This window comes from Thermobia domestica, chromosome 3 (assembly GCF_964235325.1).
Source record: "Thermobia domestica chromosome 3, izTheDome1.hap1.1, whole genome shotgun sequence".
Taxonomy (NCBI): domain Eukaryota; kingdom Metazoa; phylum Arthropoda; class Insecta; order Zygentoma; family Lepismatidae; genus Thermobia; species Thermobia domestica.
The window spans coordinates 38,758,253-38,764,404 of record NC_137456.1 but is presented as its reverse complement, the minus strand read 5'-3'; positions in this window follow the sequence as shown (position 1 = coordinate 38,764,404).

Genomic DNA, 6,152 nt, shown 5'->3' with positions numbered 1-6,152 from the left:
ACCTGGGTGCACAATTGCTTCCTTTCGGACTTGTAGGCTGCCGAAAATATGAAAAGATAAACTTTGAAGGTCTATAGCGCCAAAACTGTGGTACCTACCGTAGTCGTGTCGAGACTTCACTTAAAAACTGAGATGTGCACTCTCCAAAAATACGCGTTTCAGAATCCTGCGGTACTCACGCAACAATTTTTATAGAGCTAGCCTTGCTACTGGCATATAATTTGGAGTACTGGCCAACTACCTCTTGTTCATGTTTTCGGCAGCTTATAACTCCGAAAGGAAGCATTTGTTCACCTAGGTTGATCTATACTTTTTGTCTTACGTTGGTGTCAGGTATCACCTCCCAAACCGGTGTCGGTGTTGTTTTAAAACACCCTACATATATGTTAATTGTTTTAAATTAATTTTCTGGGAGAACGGTCTTGCAACAAGTGCTCGGGAAATTCCCGTAATTCAACGCAAAAAGTGAACTTCAACAATAGAACCATTTATTTTACGCTAGAAAATATTTAATTTTATTTAAGACATTTTGAAACTTTTATTTTATAAAACATGAGTTACAGATTGATTTGTTTAAATTAAATTAATATATTTGTTCTCAATTAATACATTTGGCGAATGTCAGTGAGGGTATTAGGCTGATTCGTTCTATATTTGTTCGTTCGTCTGCCTGTACCACGCGTACAACAGGGTACCACTTTCCGTCTTTTAAGTTTAAATTTTCAGGGTACAAGTACGAGACAAACTAAATTTCTCATGTTCAGATTTTGGCGGCATACCAACCTAAAATTTCAAAATAGCGGGTATCCACGCCGCAATTTTCAGTTTTTCAAGTTGAAATTTTCAGAGTAGAAGCACAAGACACTCTAAATTAACTGTATATATTTTGGCGGCGATCCAACGTAAAATTTCAAAATGACAGTCATTTTTCAAACCAGCAGTGAAATTGTTGCAAGTTGTGACAATCATAATCTTGAAATATAAATCACATTTTAACACTTTTACCCTAAAGGCATTGGAATATTTTAAAAAAAAAAACCTCAAACACGAAGAAAAACAATTAATCCCGAAAAACCCCATATGGGTCCAGGTGTGTTGGGCTTTTTCAAAAAAGTCCGGGTTTTTCAAACACTGATTGTATTGTATTTATTTTCACACGTTTTCATACAAATTGTTCACAACATGAACGTATGAGTTGGACACGTCACAAGAACATTGAATGTGTACATATTTATACATTTAAATCTACATCCGATAGTAAAATAGCGTCAATTTAAGTAAGAGAGGTACAATTTTTCATTATTCTAATTTGCATACAACGATATGAAACAATATAACAGTTAATAAAGCATTACATTATACATATGCAAAAATATATATACACTAAACCGTATCGGACCGGAGTTTTTGAAAATTCCGTATATTAGAGTGAAAGAGGCTCAATTGTTGGTCTGACAGTGAAGCGAGTTCGTTTAGAACTAGTTGAAACGTTTAGAAAGTACGTAGTTCATCTCTGCTGCATGGGGTCCTTGGTTCGATCCCAGCTAGCGCCAAGCGGTCTTTGTGGTAGACAAACCGTGTGCGTGTGTTTTCTCGGGGCTGTCCCGTTTCCTCCCACTTACTTTATTCCACTATTTCATTCATTTCTCATCATCAGCGTCTCACCCTGGATGCATAAACGTGGGACGTTAAACTAAATGTTTCATTTCATCTTAATTTCCATGTACAATACCTGCTTCTTGAGTTATACATAATATTTTCAATCTGTGCTAAACTAGTGTATTAATATAGGTTGCTGACGTTATAGTACCTACAATTCTCCGCAGAATTTGATATTTATGAATTCTGATAGAACAACTTCGTGTAGGCTTTGCTTTGGAAGTAGTTTGGAAATACGTGACTTGTTAAACAATGCATGCTAGAAAGTATCTCTCATCCATGTTCGCGAATAGATTGTTTTCTGCATTACTACTCCCTGAATACAGCGTGGGTGTAAAGTCAGTTCTTATTTGTAACAATGAATATTTCTAAAACTAAACAACTTATCACAGTTTTATTTTCATCGAATACATTATTAGAGTGCACCATTTGGTTATTAAGTTACATTGCAACGTATGCACCCGCATTTTCCACAACTTCTAAAATGTTAACTGGCCAGCTAAGCTGATGCCAGTTTCTAGGATAATCTAGATTAAAAATAGGTATTGACTTTACAACCACCGTGTATATTCTAAAACTGTTAAATTATTCCTCGTCTTCCTGTAGATTTCATAATATTTTTTATAGAAACGTTGCTTTCATCAATTTCTAATTTACAACGGCAGGGTTGGCTGGTTTAAACAGCTGTTTTTTTTCTTCAAAAAACCCAACAGGTTTAAACCAAAAAAAAAAAAGAAAAAAAGAACGAAAAATGCTTTAAATCGTGTGAACTTCATGGTGACGTTTCCACATATCACACCATCTGCATTATGTTTATCTACTTTTCATCTTTTAATCAAGGGGTCCCGTGTTCAATTCTCGGTCGAACCACAACCCATCTTTCAAGTGTAAACCAAGTAGCGATTAGGTGTCCCTTTAAGCGAAAGTCTTCTTCGTGATAACTTTTGTATTTCATAAGGATGTTAAGGATAAACATACGAAACGAACCAAATTGTATATTTCTACTTGCCTGAATGCCTGTTGTTTTATAAAGAAGCCAAGGTTGCTTAAATATATTGATAGAAATTGGCAAAATGTATCAACTGCCTACGTAGCTTCCAACATCAGCTTGGATTCGACTTTGTTTTAATTTTGTTGAATGTTATCTACATAATAAATTTGTCATTTAATATGATACGTTGAACTTAAAATTTTACATACAAATACATTTAAACTAATAATAGGATTTTCCCAATGGCTAAGGCGGGAGTTTCTTGATTTATATGTAATTCTGTATAATGTTTTTACTTCTGTATCTACTTATCTTTTTGTCCTTCCGAAATGACTCTTGACAATTATATTAACAACTAGGCCTATGTAAAGATCAGTATAACGTATTTTTATCAGGAGTCCTTCGTGAGTGAGTCGACAATCTCACTTGTGACCAATTAGTCCCGGTTTCGTGTCGAAATGGACAATTTCTCTTGGATGTAACCCGAGAAGCGGTTTGGATTCCCTTTCAGCATAACCTTGTTGTTGCATAATAACACCAAGACGAAACAAATTAATTTCTGTCCATATCTAATATAAATACATAGAGTAAATTATTTAAACAAAAAAAACTTTTTTTTCAATAAAAACCATGGTTTTTGCCAAACCTGTACAACTGCTTGAAAATTAGTATGTAATTTTTCTTTTATTGGAAAAATAAAACGTCAGTGCAAATATTAATTTTTGAGGATGCGCCAATTGCAACTGACTCGGTGAGACTGTCGTCTAAAATCAATGTAATTTGTTTAAGGGCATCAGTTGTATGCTCTAAATTTCCATTACTATTACTTGAGTGCTTAATGTGTATTTCATTACAGGTCTAAGAAATGAAAAACTGGGAGGTCACAGCTTAGAAGCCATCACAAGAAACATCATGAAAAAGACAAGTGCAATAGCTGAGCAATTTAATTGGCACGTTGCAAAAGGAAAGAGCTTTCCTCGTTAACCACTAACACAATAATAGGTAAGAAACTCTCCCTACTGTTCTTTAATCTCATTTTCAGAGTGGAAAACAAAATATAGAAGTTGTCATTTGAAGAGGGATACACTATGTTTAAAATATTGTATATATAAAAAAAATTCTGGTGCCCTTTTTATTTTCTTCGCTTTAAATACTTACTATTGTGCCATGAATACTTCTCAGAACCATCTTCCTGTGAACTTTATTTCCCAAAAGCATATACTGCAACCGCTGTTATAACATTTAAAAGGCTTTGGAAATCCTTATTTTAGCAAAATGTGCAATTTTCCTGTCCTCAAATGACACGTTACATTTAAGTGTCCGTGGAAGAGAGAGCTGAATATGTATAAAATATATTTCATCTTTTTACTGAATTGTTCTGTCATGTTGGTAGTTTTCTTGAGTATTTCATGATTAATTCCTACATTATCAAAATTATTCATTTGTATAAGGCAAAGTAATATGTATGGCCTGCTCCGTGGCAAAGAAATCGAGCAAGGTAGCGGTCATCAAAGCCTTAGTAACCATCTCGGCATTCATCTTGTGCGACTGAGGGAAAAAGAATGATCAGGCCCAGATTTGAGATCGGAGCCTTCGGAATGAGACGCTAGTTCTTCATCAACTCAAATGCTGCCACATGTTTTCAAATTATTATTATTTTTAATATTAGGTTTAATATTTATAAAATGCTATACTTTTTAAAAATAAAAGTGCGACAACTTCAACATGTTAAAACGACCGTAATTAAGCTACAGTCTGAGGTATGTCACCTTCAGCTTTAGCTGTTGTCTTCCTTGCCCTTTACACTTTCTTCAGGATGTTACTTTTGTAACACATTATTGTCTTCACAACCTGCTGTAGGTCCTACACAAACATTTTAAATATTTTTGTAAGTTTAAGATGTAATAATTGATCTCTAATCATTCCCTGCTGTTATTATGTTATTAAACACTGCCTATTATTTTTATTTTCAGAAACTGCAACACGAGAGAAACGTAACTAACGATGAGATCGCGTAGATTATTGGGATTTGGCTTCAACATGCCATACAGAGACGAACAAGAAAATCAGTTAAGAATTCAGCTGCAGTTCCACAGAACTTGGAGTGACAATTCCCAGCGTCGAAATTAGAGTTAGTTGTGGTAATCAAAAGTGAGATTATACAGAAGCAAATGAGTATTTCTTGTTATTCAGCAATGTGATATTTCTTGAAAGTAGCAAAAAAGTGACATTTCGTGAAAAGATCTATTCCCCATGCGCCGTAGATTTGTGGAACATATTTTTTGCAACATCCATAAATATTGTTGTTGTTGATTTTTATTGAATTAGCGTGTCAGTGACATAATTTCCTGGAACAAGTTTTTACAAGTTAAAATGTGAATTTCTGATATTTGAGAAGATTGTTCTTAATGTATAGAAACAAATAATACGAACAGCATGAAGATTCTGCTGAAGAGAATTTAAATAAATAAAACCAGAATAGTGTACATTTATATTTTTATTTAACTACTAACCGATATAAACTGATATATATGCATATTTATTATAGTGGACAGTGTAAATTATAACTACATAATATTAGCTTGCTCTCATATTTTTTTTCTCCTCAAAATCTTATTTATGCAAAGAATGTTTCTGGGTGTTCCACTGCTACTACTGGTATGTGGCCACGCCGTGTATGTATGTTGGGGTGTCTTATGTCATATTGCGAGGTTCAGACTGCAAATTAGTCTTCACAATCATCGCGTGCCAGTTTTCAAAGCGGCTATATTGAATTTATTATTTTTAGGATAGGAAAAGGTTTGCCAACAATTGTTTCTTGAATTAGATGTCTAAACCTCAATTTTTTTTTTTTTATGGATCCAATACAGCCGCTTTCAAAACTGGCAGGCGACGATTATGAACACACTGATATCCAGTTTGAATCTCGTAAGTCACATAAGACACCCCAACATATATGCACGACGTGGCCATATACCAGTAGCACCAGTGGAACACCCAGAAGCCATTTGTATAAATAAGATTTTGAGTAAAAAATAATGCTTAAAATTATGAGAATAAGCTAACATTATTGTAGTTACAATTTACACTCTTTATTATTATTATTATTTTTTTTATTTTATTTTTATTTATTAATTTATTTATTTATTTTGTGTGAGTCTGTGGGCCGCAATGGTTTTTCGTCATGAAGACAGAGTGAGGCAAAGGCGTCTAAGCAGGTAAAATTGGACAGAAGAATATTATGTTTTCTTCCAGCTGCTATGTCACAGTATGGCCGCCTTGTTTTCGACCCACTATTTGTTCCCAGCAAGAAGCCATTATATATACACAATGATGGAAAAGGCTGGAGCCCATAGGCCAACTCGGTTACTATTGCAGATATGAAAACAAGGTTAGATATGTAAGGACACTTTTAAATTCCAGCAACACTTTTGTTTTTGTACTAGTGTACCGCTCAATAAAGAAAATGCGTTACCATACATCATGTTGGGCTACACGAATG